Source organism: Dipodomys spectabilis, unplaced genomic scaffold (genome assembly GCF_019054845.1).
Source record: "Dipodomys spectabilis isolate Male_0828 unplaced genomic scaffold, ASM1905484v1 ptg000108l, whole genome shotgun sequence".
Lineage (NCBI taxonomy): Eukaryota > Metazoa > Chordata > Mammalia > Rodentia > Heteromyidae > Dipodomys > Dipodomys spectabilis.
The window spans coordinates 20,672,448-20,685,723 of record NW_024870785.1 but is presented as its reverse complement, the minus strand read 5'-3'; positions in this window follow the sequence as shown (position 1 = coordinate 20,685,723).

The following is a 13,276-nucleotide window of genomic DNA, read 5'->3' as shown; positions in this document are numbered from 1 at the left end:
AACCTTAGGGCTTGAACTCAGGGGCTGGGCACTGTCCGTATGCTTTTTTTTTTTCCTCAAGGTTAGTGGTCTGTCACTTCAACCACTGTTCTACTTCCAGCTTTTCGGTGGTTAATTGGATGTAAGATTTTCATGGATTCTTTTTTTTTTTTTTTTCCTGTCGGTCATGGGGCTTGAACTCTGGGCCTGGGCGCTGTCCCTCAGCTCTTCAGCTCAAGGCTAGCACTCTACCACTTGAGCCACAGCGCCACTTCCGGTTTTCTAGTGGTTTATTGGAGATAAGAGTCTCAGCACCACTTCCGGTTTTCTAGTGGTTTATTGGAAATAAGTCTCAGGGATTTTTCTGCCCAGGCTGGCTTTGAACTGTGATCCTCAGATCTCAACCTCCTGAGTAGCTTGGATTACAGGTGTGAGCCACTGGCACCTGGCTAGATTGTTTTTTTTTCAGGTAAATTGGAGATGAAATCTCTTGGATTTTTCTTCCCAGACTGGAAGATCCTCTACATCTGACTCCTGAGTAGCGAGGATTGTATGTGCCAACAGTATACCCTGTTCTAACTGATATTTCTAGAACATCCATCTAGTAACTGTAGGGTATACATTCTTTTTAGGTGCATAGAGGAAATTTATCAAGATAGCCCACAGTCTGAGACATTAACTTTCAATAAATTTAAAATGATTCAAATCAGCCCAAGTGTGTTCTCTGATCACAATGGAAGTAATTAGAAATCAACCACAGAAAGATTTCTGAGAAAACTCCAAATATTTGGCAACTAAGTAACATACTAAATAAATTATGGGTCAAAGAAGTTAAAACACACACACACACACACACACACACACACACACACACACACACACACATTAGGGCTGGGAAGATGGCTCAGTGGTAGAGTGCTCGCCTCAAAGTGCATGAGGCCCTGGGTTCGATTCCTCAGCACCACATAAGCAGAAAAAAGCCGGAAGTGGCGCTGTGGCTCAAGTGGTAGAGTGCTAGCCTTGAGCTGAAGAGCTGAGGGACAGCGCCCAGGCCCAGAGTTCAAGCCCCACGACCGGACCAAAATAAAAAAAAAAACAAAAAAACACATTAAAAAGTAATTGGAAATCACTGTAAGTGAAAGCCCTAGTTTAAGCCCTAGAACTGGTACACACACACACACACACACACACACACACACACACACAAAATTAAAGGCAAAATGGGTGTATGTGGGGTGGCTCAAATGATAGCTCTTGTCTAACAAGATAGAGGCCCTAAGTTCAAGCCCAAATACAACAAATAAATAGCTAAACAAATAAAATATATAAAATAAAAAAAGTAAAATCCAAACAGCACCTAGGAAGAAATGGTAGTTGTCTATTAGCATTGTCCTAGCAAAATATAAGTTGTCTTTTTTTTTTTTTTTGCCAGTCCTGGGGCCTGGGTTTTGTCCCTGAGCTTCTTCTTTTTTTTTTTTTTTAATTGTGAAAATACTGTACACAGGGGTTACAATTACATGGGCAAGATAGTGAGTACATTTATTATCAAGCATTGTAGCCTCCTCCTTTGTTTACCCTTCCCATCCCTTCCCATCCTCCCTTCCCCCCCCTCCCCCAAGTTGTAAAGTTTGTTTTCGACATGACAACTTGTACTTCTCATTGTTGCAATGGGTCCACTTGTATCCTTATTTAAACCACTTGTTTTTCCCCTTCCCCTCCACAAATTATACCGACATCAAATACAGTGAAAGCAGGGGTTATACTGTGGGGGAGGGACATACAAAGCAACAAAGAAATAATCTTATAAATGCATTAGAAACACATGCATGAAAGAAAAAAAAACATTTAAAATACATATCTTAGGGTTCATTTTCCTAACATCACCTTATCTGACCTTTTCTGCTTGACTCATACATATACTAGATATTGCAAGTCCCTGAGCTTCTCTTGAGCCATAGCTCTACTTCCAACTTTTTGCTAGTTAATTGGAGGTAAGAGTGTCACAGACTTTCTTCTTTTTATTTTCCAGAGCTGAGGACCAAACTTAGGGCCTTGCACTCACCAGGCAAGTGCTCTTCCACTGAGCTAAAACCCCCAGCCCCAAGTGTCACAGGCTTTTCTACCCAGTCTGTCTTTGAACCATGATCCTCAGATCTTACCCTTCTGTTATTTTCTTTTTCTTTTTTCTTTGCTGTTCCTGGAACTTGAACTCAGGGCCTGAGCACTGTCACTGAGCTTCTTTTGCTCAGGGCTAGCATTCTATCACTTGAGTCACAATGCCACTTCCAGCTTTTTCTGTTTATGTGGTACTGATGAATTGAACCCAGGGCATCATGCATGCTAGGCAAGCACTCTACCACTAAGCCACATTTCTAGCCCCCTTAGTCTTCTGTGTAGCTAGGATTACAGGCATGAGCCACCAGTGCCCAGCTAAATTGAGTGGTTTAAGAAGCAGAAGTTAAGCCAGGTGTTGGTGGCTTACGTCTGTAATCCTAGCTATTCAGGAGGCCGAGATCTGAAGATGCCAGTTCAAAGTCAGCTTAGACAGGAAACTCTGTGAGACTCTTATCTCCAATAAACTACTCAAACAAGTTGGAAGTAGTGTTGTAGCTTAAGTGGTAGAGTGCTTGCCTTGAGCATAAGAAGCTCAGAGTTCAAGCCCTAGGACAGGGGGCGGGGGCGGGGGAGGGGGAGGGACACAGGGAGAGGAGAAGCAGAAGTTATTTTCTCATGGCACTGGAGGCTCACAGTTCATCCATCCAACTTCAAGGGGCCACAAGATTGATTTTTTTTTTTTCAATCTTGGCTGAAGTCCAAGACGATTGTCCAACCTCTGTGTGCCTGCATGCGCGCGCGCGTGTGTGTGTGTGTGTGTGTGTGTGTGTGTGTGTGTGTGTCTGTCTGTCTGTCTGTCTGTCTGTCTGAACTAAGGCTTCAACTCAGGTCTTCATGCTCTCAGCTTTTTTTTGTTCAAGGCTGGTGCTCTATCACTTTAGCCATACCTCCACTTCTTCTTTTTTTTTTTTTTTGCCAATAAATTGGAGAGAAGAGTTTCAGGATTTATCTTCCCAGGCTGGCTTCAAACTGGGATCCAAAGATCTCAGCCTCCAGAATGGCTAGTATTACAGGCAGGAATGAACTGCTGCTGCTGGCTGCTGGCAGCCCTCTTGCTACCATTTTCATAGTCTTTCCTTTATTCCTCCCTTTTCTTTTCTAACCCTTGGTATTCAACACTGTGCTCAAACTCCCAGTCTTGGATAAGGGCCAGGGTACTACTGGTCTTGTTTTGCTTCAAGAACCCCTTTGAAATCTCCATCTCTAAATATAGTTACATTCTGAGGAACTGAGGGGTCCCACATATGAACTTGGGGAAGGGTATAACATGACACACTTCAGCCTATAACGAAGTCAGACATAATCAGTGTTTAGCCCTAGTGGAGACAAATACAGACTTCTAAGAGGGTGGTGTCTTCATGGGCTGAAGGATTCTGGGAAAATTTTTCCATAAGGGAAATTGATTTTTTTTTTTTTTTTTTGGTCAAAAGGGAATCTGTAGGAAGAACAATCTAGGCAGAGGGAACAGCATTTTTATGGGCCTGGAAACACATGCAGAATTCTTTGTGATTGTTTTGAATCCTAGGGATCAAACTCACCTAGTTGGTGAGCTGAAATTGTGAAAAGCCTCAGGTGTCAGGAGATGGATTTGGACTTGATTCCATGGTAGTAGGGAGCCACTGATGGGGCTTAAGCACAAGAAAGACAGGAATTGTACTTTGGGAAATTACCAGAAGCGTGAAGGTCTCAAGCGAGTACACAACAGAACCCCCCAGCAGCTGGTTAAGCCGGATCATGGATCTGGTGGACCCCACGGCAGAGGTCCGAGGGCCTGGGTTGAGGCCTGAGTATCTTTCTTCTGCTGGTTCTCAAGACTGGCTGGACAAGGTAGAAACCAGCAGAAGATTTGCTATGTCCACAGCCAGTGTGGGAGCAGAGCTGTGGCTTCTCTCCCAAGCCTAGAGAGTGGAAGCAACCTATCTTGTCTTCTATTTTCAATAGAAGAGACTGACTGACTCTCATGGGTCTGAACTGCCATGATATTCTGCGCCAGGGCCAGGAGGCTGCCTTGGTCCCAGGATCTTTCCATAGCATCAATTATGTTGGAGGTGCTGGAAAACTGACACCAAATGGGAATGAGCAGAAGGATTTCCAAGGTACAGTAATACTTTGTAATAGCTGCTGGGCCCAGGCTCCACCCACAGAAATTCCGCTCATAACAAGGCCACGCCCAGAAGCCCACGCTCATCTCATTGGGCTCCTTCCATACCTGCCACGCCCACATCCACCACGCCCACAGGGTCGGGTCCTATCCCCTCCCCAGCCTCCTCTCAGCTGCAGATTTCACACTGACTAGCTCCGCCTTCTTATTAGAGCAAGGGTCCTGCTGCCACCCAGCTGCCTGGGGACCAGAAAAAGATCTCAGCCTTAGCTGGGCACCCACCTGTAATCCTAGATGCTCAGGAGGATGAGGTCTGAAGATCGTAGTTCAAAGCCAGCCCAGGCAGGAAAGTCTGTGAGGCTCTTATCTCCAATTAACCAGCAGAAAACTGGGAGTGGCGCTGTGGCTCAAGTGGTAGAGTGCTAGCCTTGAGCAAAAGAAGCTCAGGGTCAGTGCCCAGGCTCTGAGTTCAAGCCCCTGGGCTGGTTAAAAAAATAAAAACTACACCCAGAAAGTCCTAGGAATCCTGCCTATTAAGGAGTATCCAAGGGCATAATAATAAAAATAATAAGCTTCATTATTAACTATTATGGTTATATTTATTATGGTTATATTTACTGTTTTGAAGATTTTATTCATTGATTACATTTCCTTTATTTAAAAAATTTGCAGCAGTATCCCTGTGGCTCACACCTGTAATCCTAGTTACTGCAGAGGCTGAGGTCTGAGGATCATGGTTCAAAGCCAGCCTGGGGAAAACTCTTATCTCCAATTAACTGTGGTGCTGTGGCTAAAAGTGGTAGAGTGCTCCTTGGATGACAGAGCTCAGGGACAGCACCCAGGTTCTGTGTTCAAGTCCCACAACCAACAAAAATTATTAATAATAACAATAATAAGAAATTCACATGCCTGTACTTGCAGTACTTGTGAGACTGAGGAGAGAAGAAAGTTCAAGGTCAGCTTGGGCTGGAGAGTGAGATCCTGTCTCAAAAATAACAAAACAAAAAGCTCCCCACTTTTTTTTTTTTTTTGATCTATTTCAGACATAAAAAAGAAAAAAAAGCGTGTCTTTACCATTTGGTTGAAGAAATCGCATGTTGTACATGCTCTCTCTGTGCTCCATTTTTGTCCAAGTCTGATAGCCTATGTCCCAAAGCTTCTTGGATATCCTGCCTCCCACGGTCCTTTGCACACTTGCAGGAAGTGAGCCATCCAGATAAAACACCAGTGCAACCCATTACAACTCTGCTGGAAAAATCTCTGCCTGTATCATCAACCTAAGCATCTTCTACATACCCACTTTTGACATACACTTGTCCCATCTTCCTGTCTACCTGCCACCTAAGACCAAACTTTCCCTAACGTTTTCTTTCTTTCTTTTTTTTTTGGGGGGGGTCCAGTCGTGGGGCTTGTACTCTGGGCCTGGGCGCTATCCCTCAGCTCTTCAGCTGAAGGCTCTACCACTTGAGCCACAGCACCACTTCCGGCTTTTTTCTTTTTGCTTATGTGGTGCTGAGGAATCGAACCCAGGGCCTCACGCATGCAAGGCAAGCGCTCTACCACTGAGCCAACTTCCCAGCCCATTCCCTAATGTTTTCTTAACTGTCCCTTGCTCTTTACATACATTAGCCCTCTGCCTGAAACCTGGTATCCCATTTTTGTTTTTTGCTCATGCCAGGAGGAGCCCTATGAGTGCCCTGTATGTCTATATGTCCCAAGATATTTGTGTGTTTGTGTGTGTGTGTGTAACTGCTCTAGATCTCAAGTACCTAGCAGCAGGCCCACAGGTCACTCGACCTTACTAGCGTCTGGTTCCTGTTCAGGTATACACTGCAGAGTTGTAGTCAATTGTTTTAGATCAGTGTCAAGGTGTAGCAGGGTATCATCCCATGCCTCTAATCCTCTCCTTTTCAAAGGGGGGCGGGGAAGGACTTAGTATCTGCTACATAAGTACTAGGGAAGAATACAGGGATTACTGATGGAGTCCTCTAGATTCAAATTGGGATATGAATCTGGGTCTTGCACTAGCTTGCTCACCTGGCTCTCTTCTACTCCAACCACACCTCCAACATCATGGTGATCCTCATTTTAGAAGCTCTTCAAAGTGTCATTCATTGTGTCATGCTGTTTTCCCTTCCTGCTCCTTCCCCTGCCTCCTTTGGAAAAGAGTCTTCTCTTTGAGGATGGTGAGCTCCTTAGGACCAGTGGATCTCACTAGGGATGTCTGTAGGGAACATCCCAGCTATCACTCAGACTCAAAGAGTGGGCACAAGGGAGAGCTTAGGACAGCAGACCGGGCTTGGCACACTTCTTTGTTCCTTACTCTTCAATCTGTTTATCTCAACAGACAACAACAGAGGCCTGCGTTAGTGGCCATAGTTGTGGGGCTTTGTGAATGAGCCTCTGTGTGTGTCCATACACGTCATGGTATTGCATGAGGATTACCATGACAAAACCCCTAACAGATCTCCTTGGATAATGCCCTCACTGCAGGTGGCTGTGTCTCTGTGTGTGTGTGCACACGTGCACATACACGTTGATAGTAGAACTTGAACTCAGGGTCTAGGTGCTGAGGCTGAGGTACAACAGTGCTAAGGCTTTTTCACTCAAGGCTAGCACTCTACCATTTGAGCCATAGCTCCACATCTGGCTTCTTGCTAGTTAACTGGAGATAAGTTTCAAGGATTTTCCTGCTAAGGCTGGATTTCAACCTCGATCCTCAGATCTCAACCTCCTGCTGAGATTGGACATAAGTGTCTCATGGACTTTTTTTGCATGGGCTGGTTCAAACTGTGACCCTTAGATCTCAGCCTTTTGGGTAGCTAAGATTAGAAGCATGAGCTACCAGCAGGCAGCCTGCAGGTAGCTTTGGAAAAGCCCCTACCTGGTCCAGCCATTAGTGCTCTATTGCCTTCATTCCATGGGAAGTGTTCTACTTCTTTCATTCATTTCATGATGGATGGACTGGAAAGCTTCAAAGTGGGGGTGGGGTGGGGAAGGGAGGAATACAACAAACACTCCTCCATACACAAGGATAATTCTGTGATAAACCAATAGACCAACAATCTCTGGGAGCAATCGGGGCTTTGCACACTATGACACTGCCCCCCTCCCCTTACCACTTTGGCACGACTCTGGTCTTTGCTTCTTTTGTCTATGTAGGGCACCTGGTCAGAGCACAGGCAGCCAGCTCCCCCCGCCCAACCCCTGTGTGAGATATATGGGCTTCAAGCCAGGGCAGCCCCAATTCCTATGGTCTGGGAGCTGGGCTATAGTCCCAGGAGAGAGGCCCACCAGGGGCCCCCAGGACTTATCACACTAGTAACTCCCTGACTCCTCTAGCAGGGCAGGCAGACTGTCTCCACTGCTAGGAGAAAAGCTGATAAAGAAGACAGCCCCTGTGTTTACTGTGGCTGTGTCTCAGGAGAGTTGGCCTCCCAGAGGCAGCCCTGTCTCCTCTAGGAACAGACTGTCTGTTTGTGGAGATATCAGTGCATTCCTGCAGCCACCACCACCCAGAGATAGATAGGAGGGTGAGGAAAGGAGGAAGAGGAGGAGGAGGAGGAGGAGGAGAAGGAGGAGGAGGAGGAGGCAGAGGCAGAGGAAACAGGAGAGCAGAGTCTTCTGCTCCCTTGGGGTGTGCAGTGGGATTCTGGGTTCCCAGCCTGTCAGATCATCACACTTTATAAAGAGCATTCACAGCCAGCATGGGCCAGCAGCTTACAAAACATCTGTGTGTGTGTGTGTGTGTGTGTTTGTGTGTGTGTACTGGACCTGGAGCTTGAACTCAGGGTCTGGGGACTGTCCCTGAGCTTTTCTGTGCTCAAGACTAGTGCTCTACCACTTTGATCTACAGCATAATTTCTGGCTTTTTGGTAGTTAATTGGAGATAAGAGTTTCACAAACTTTTCTGCCCAGCCTAGCTTTGGACTGTGATCCTCAGATCTCAGCCTCCTAAGTAGCTAGGGTTACAGGCATGAGCCACTGATGCCAGGCCCTATATTTAAGTGTCTTTGAGGGAGTTAGTCAGTCATGGAAAGTTCAGCAGTTACCCTAGCCGTATCTACAGATGGCTGGGGCAGAAGCAATGCGAATTTGAAGCTAGCTTGAGGTAGACAGCAAGACCCTGTCTTAAAAACAAACAAACAAACAAAACTAACCAAAAAGCCAAGCAAAGGAAAAACTAAGGGACTTTGGATTGAAACACTATGTACCCATCTTCTAGCCTACCTGGGCACTAAGAGGCAACCATCTTTACCAGTTTACTGTGTCCAAGCATGTTATGTTCTACAGCTGTAGTTTTTAAAAATGTATGCAAGGCTGGAATTGTGGCTTAGTGATAGCCTAGCAAGTGTCTAGCAGGCATTAAGCCCTGGGTTCGATTCCTCAGTACCACATAAACAGAAATAGCCGGAAGTGGTGCTGTGGCTTAAGTGGTAGAGCACTAGCCTTAAGCAAAAGAAGCTTAGGGACAGTGCCCAGGCCATTAGTTCAAGCCCCAGGACTGGGGAAAAAAATGTATGCAATTTGTAATATATTGTCCCCAATACAGTCATTTGATCTTGTGTGTGTGTGTGTGTGTGTGTGTGAGTGTGTACTGGGGCTACTTGCTTTTCATTTGGCTTTTCCTTTCTACCACTTGAGACATAGATCTATTTCTGGCTTTTTGTTGATTAATTGAAAATAGCTTTGAACCTCAGTCCCTGGATCTCAGCCTCCTTTGTTGCTAGGATTACAGGTGTGGGCCACTAGCTCCTGCCTCTGCTTTCCTTTTCTTTTTGGTCTGTCATGGGGCTTGAACTCTGGGCCTGGGCACTGTCCCTAGCTCTTCAGCTAGGAAGGGCTTCATGCATGCTAGGCAAGCACTCTACCACTAAACCACATTCCTAGTCTCCCACCAGACTCTCTGAGCTCAGGAACTGTGGGGCTGGGCTTGCTGCAGAGTCCCAACTACCTAGCAGAGGGCAGGCACTCTGAATGTGAAGGAACACAAAGCTCCGCTCATGTGCATGCATATTTTTCTTTTTGATTTTTAAAAACTGAATTAAGGGGCTGGGAAGGTGGCTCAGTGGTAGAGCTCTTGCCTTGCATGCATGAGCCCCTGGGTTCGATTCGTTATTACCACATAAGCAAAAGGAAAAAAAAGCCAGAAGTGGTGCTGTGGCTCAAGTGGTAGAGCACTAGCCTTGAGCTGAAGAGCTGAGGGACAATGCCCAGGCCCAGAGTTCAGGCCCCACAACCGGACCCCCCCAAAAAATTGAATTAAATTTTTTTTCAGTTATAGGGCTTGAACTCTGGGCCTGGGTGCTGTCCCTGAGTTCTTCAGCTCAAGGTGAGTGTTCTACCACTTGAGCCACAGCACCATTTCCCATTTTCTGGTAGTTAATTGAAGATGAGAGTCTTGTGGATTTTCCTGCCTGGGCTGGCTTTGAACTGTGATCCTCATATCTCAGCCTCCTGAGTAGCTAGGATTATACAGGTATGAGCCAACAGCGCCTGGCTGAATTAATTTTTTTTTTTTTTGGGTCCGGTCATGGGGTCTGAACTCTGGGCCTGGGCGCTGTCCCTCAGCTCTTCAGCTCAAGGCTAGCGCTCTCCACTTGAGCCACATCACCACTTCTGGCTTTTTTCTTTTTGCTTATGTGGTGCTGAGGAATCGAACCCAGGGCCTTATGCATGCAAGGCAAGTGCTCTACCACTGAGCCACCTTCCCAGCCCCTGGCTGAATTAATTTTATGTGCATTTTTCCAAGGAGAGAGGCCCACAGTATTAAGCTATTTCAGGAGGATTGTCTACCACACCCAAAGGTGTCCTAACTCTTCCACTGGGAGCCATGTTGACCAATAACTTTCAAAGAGGTACCACTTAGTTGACCTGATGATTAATCTGTACATTTGAGCCTCTAGGGGCACTCCATATCAAAAAACCATTTTTTTTGGTACGTTACTGGGGCTTGAACTCAAAGGTGATGTCCCTTGTTCACTGAAGGCTGGCACCTCACCATTTGAGCCAGAGCTCTACGTCCTACTTTTTGCTGGTTAATTGGAGATAAGTGTCTCATAGACCCTTATCTTCCTACATGGGCTGACTTTGAACCACGATCCTCAGATCTCAGTCTCCTGAATAGCTAGGATTACAGATGTGAGTCACTGGTGCTAAGCTAGTCTCTATATACTTAATGTAATAGGTGCTTAAAAACTGCCTTTTCAAAAAGCCCAGATTCCCTAGTGGGGCCTGTGGATTAAAGCTTGGTGTTCTTGTCTTCCTCTTCTACCTATAGGCTTTGTTTTTATTTTTTTGCCAGTCCTGGGACTTGAACTCAGGGCCTTGGCACTGTCCCTATGCTTCTTTTGCTGAAGGCTAGCACTCTATTACTTGAGCCACAGCACCACTTTTTCTGTGTATATGGTACTGAGGAATCAAACCCAGGGCTTCATGCATGCTAGGCAAGCACTCTGCCACTAAGCCATACTCCCAGCCCTACTGTATGGCCTTTGCCTGAGCCATTTTCTCTTGCAGTCAGTCATTTGGCAGACATTTGGAAGTAGGAAGTAAGGAGTGGATAGGAGACCAGAAGACCTGAAAGGTGTCAATGACTTATTTAACAAGGAGGACAGGTAGCCTCTAGGTCCTCCCCTAGATCCAGAGGTGGCTCTCCCTTGTAGAATCTTTATTGTTTCATGACTCATACCTTCCCAGCTAGTGTGGAAACTTCCCAAGGGCCAAGGATGTTTTTTTTTTTTTTTTCTAGAACCATATGTTAAAATATCAGGTGCCCTTAGGTCATGCCTGTAATCCTAACTACTCAGGAGGCTAGGAGATCTGAGGATTGAGGTTTGGAGCCAGTCTTGGCAGGAAAGTGTATGAAACACTTATCTCCAATCAACCATCTGGAATGGAGCTGTGGCTCAAGTGGTATAGTGCTAGCCTGGAGTAAAACAACTAAGGGAGAAGACTTAGGCCTTGAGTTCAAGTCTTAGTGTGTACACACACACACACACACACACACACACACACACACACACACACGCGCATGCTTCAGTTCTGGGCTCAAGTCTCAACTCTGCCACCTACTGGTTTTTATGACTAGAAACATTACTTAACTTCTATGTGGCTTCCTTTTAAAGGGGAGAATGAGATCTACACTGTGTGGTTGGAAGGATAGCAAGAAATAATGCTTGTAATGTTGAGTGGGGAACCTAGCTACCCCACAAATACTCACTGAGTGCCTTTATATGGCAGGTGTTGTCTAGGGGCAAGAAGTAAGGTATTCTGTGGTTTTGTCTGTGGTAGCACAGAGCGAGGGCATTAAATACCCTGTTTGTGACTCTGTGTGGGGCTGCTGGGGTGGCCTGGCCTGTCAGGATCACGGTCTCTTCCTTTGTGGGATCTTTAGGTAGAAAAAAGAGAACAGAGAAGAAATTGGGCTGAGCGCCAGTGGCTTACCCCTGTCATCCTATCTACTCAGGAAGCTGAGATCTGAAAATGGAGGTTTGAAGCCAGCCTAGGCAGATAAAACTGAGACACTCTTATTTCCAATATAACAGCAAGAAGCTGGAAGTAGAGGTGTGGCCTTGAGCCTAAAAGTTAAGCAAGTGCAAGAGCTCCTGAGTTCAATTTCCAGTACTGGTACACATGCATGCATGTGCATGTACACACACACACACACACACACACACACACACAGATTAGAAATCGTGAGTTGTGATCAGTGCCCTTTAAGGGGATACAGAGGGATGGAAGTGGGGCAGATATGAGTGGGAAGGGTCAGCCTTCTTGTTAAGGATGAACAGCTGAGATCTCCTTCCTCCTTTCTTCTCTCTCAGACAATAGGAGCCCCTTCTCTGGAATGGCCATCTGGGAGAGTAGGTGTTAGGCTGTGGCTCAGTGGCACTGCTCTGCTGGGCCCTACACACACCCCCTCTAGTGGCCACAGTGCAGGCCAGGTACTAGGCTGTACAGATCCTGGGAAGCCAAAGACGATGATGACTATTATTATATTTCCTTTCCTAACACTGTGTACGTGGATGCAGCTTTAAATGACTATCATTTGTGTTGGTACCAGGGCTTTAATGAACTCAGGGCGTGGGCACGGTCCCTTAGCTTTTTTACTCAAGGCTAGCACTCTACCACTTGAACCACAGCTCCATTTCTGGCTTTTTTTTTTTTTTTTGCTGGCCTCACAGATACTCATAGACTATCCTGCCCAAACTGGCTTTGAACTGTGATCCTCAGATCTCAGCCAACTGAATAGCTAGTATTACAAGCGTGGGCAAATGGTGCCTGATTCTCTCACCACTTAATTCAGGCAGCCACCTCCCATGCCCCTTTCACAAGCTAGAGTCTGAAATAGGAGAATAGGCAGGATCATTACTGAACTGGGGATTCCATACCGTTCAGGGATTCCCTTTCTTAGCTTCCCACCCTATCCCCACTGTCATGTTTCCCAGTCAGCAATAACTGAGGCTAATTTTGCCCAGGTTAGTGTGGGGACAGAGCAAGAAAGGAAGAGTAGCCCACCCAGCAAGCACTGCTTCTGGGGAGTACAGGCCCACTACATCTTGGGGAAATCTGACCCTGAAGAAAGGGTTGTCACTGTAACTGGGGGGAAGGGTTGTGGGTGAAAGTAAGAACTAAACAGCTACAGCTCACACGTTTGCCCCCGTGTCTGGGCTGCATATCTGTGGCAGCCATCCCTGCCCTTGGGGAGAACTTGCCTCTGGTTTTCTTTCCACAAGTACCGTCTTCCACCACAGGTTTGCATAAGTTCCTGTGCACAAAGCTTTGTGCCTCAGTGCCCCACTCATCTCCCAAGTGCTGTCTGTCATGGGGAGTTAAGGCCTGTCTCCCGGGTTTTTCTGCAGGGTCAAATGGGTCCCTCAGGTCACACTGTGTGTGTGTGTGTGTGTGTGTGTGTGTGTACCCGTATCTAGGGCCTTGAACTAACTAGGGCTGTAGGGCTGTCCCTTAGCTTTTTATTCTCAAGGCTGGTGCTCTACACCACTCGGGCCACAAATCCACTTCCAGCTTTATTGGTGGATAATTAGAAATAAGAATCTCATGGACTTCCCTGTCTGGGCT